We start from the raw sequence: 903 nt of genomic DNA on the forward strand, positions 1-903 counted from the left end.
GGTGGGCCATAGTTCATGGAGTCGTAAGAGTAGGACACACCTGAAGCCACTGAGTGTGAACACAGTCACAGAACTAAGGTCCAAAGCTCACTGTCAGGCCCAAAGCTAGGAAGACAGTGCATCCAGAAACAGAGCACCAAGCTCTGCTGAATTGGAGAAGAAGCTGTGGGAGAAAGTTACTGTGGCCATGGACTAATGAGAATTTAAATAGGGGACTTCCCCGGTGGTCCAGTGGCTAAGACTCTGTACTCCCAATGCAGGGAGCCCAGGTTCGATCCCTGGTCAGGGAATTAGATCCCACATGCCCCAGCTGGGACCTGGTGCAGCCAAATAAATAAGAACATATATGGTTATCTTCATGAATTGCTGGAGGCTGAGTGTGCAAGACAATAAAGTGTGTAAATCCTGGGAAAGCAGTGTTAGGAGAGCCTCCAGTACAAATGTAGGCTCCTCCATCAGGAATTCCACCAGGTTCTTCAGGTAAAGAAAGAAAAATCCCCTTGTGGCCCTGGCTCAGATGGAGAATAACCATTTCAAACCAGACCCAGACCCGTTCCCTACTCTCTAAGAAAGGGCTGGACCAGAGTACAAGTTTAAAACCTTATCTCAGCTGTTTGAATGGAATTCCTCTATACTCTAGCTCTCCCCATACTCTGCCTTCGTGGTAGAAAATGTATAGAATTCACATTGCTTTTTTCACTTGCTTCAGGGAGATAGATAGAAGACATGAGCTTTTCTGTTGTCTCATTGGTTAAGAATTCACCTTCAGTGCAGGAGATGGAGATGTGGGTTCAGTCCCTGCATTGGGAAGATCCCCTGGAGAAGGAAATGGCAACCCACTCCAGTATTCTTGCCTAAGAAATCCCACATGGCAGAAGAGCCTGGCAGACTGTAGTCAATGGG

At 47.3% G+C, this 903-nt stretch overlaps 1 non-coding gene across 1 annotated transcript; it reads left to right on the forward strand.

Annotated features, from left to right (window-relative positions):
* Positions 1–217: 217 nt before the first annotated feature.
* TRNAG-CCC lies at positions 218–290 on the forward strand. Its single transcript has one exon. It is a non-coding gene; the product is annotated as a tRNA-Gly (tRNA).
* Positions 291–903: the final 613 nt, after the last annotated feature.

Source organism: Cervus elaphus, chromosome 24 (genome assembly GCF_910594005.1).
Source record: "Cervus elaphus chromosome 24, mCerEla1.1, whole genome shotgun sequence".
Classification (NCBI taxonomy): Eukaryota; Metazoa; Chordata; class Mammalia; order Artiodactyla; family Cervidae; genus Cervus; species Cervus elaphus.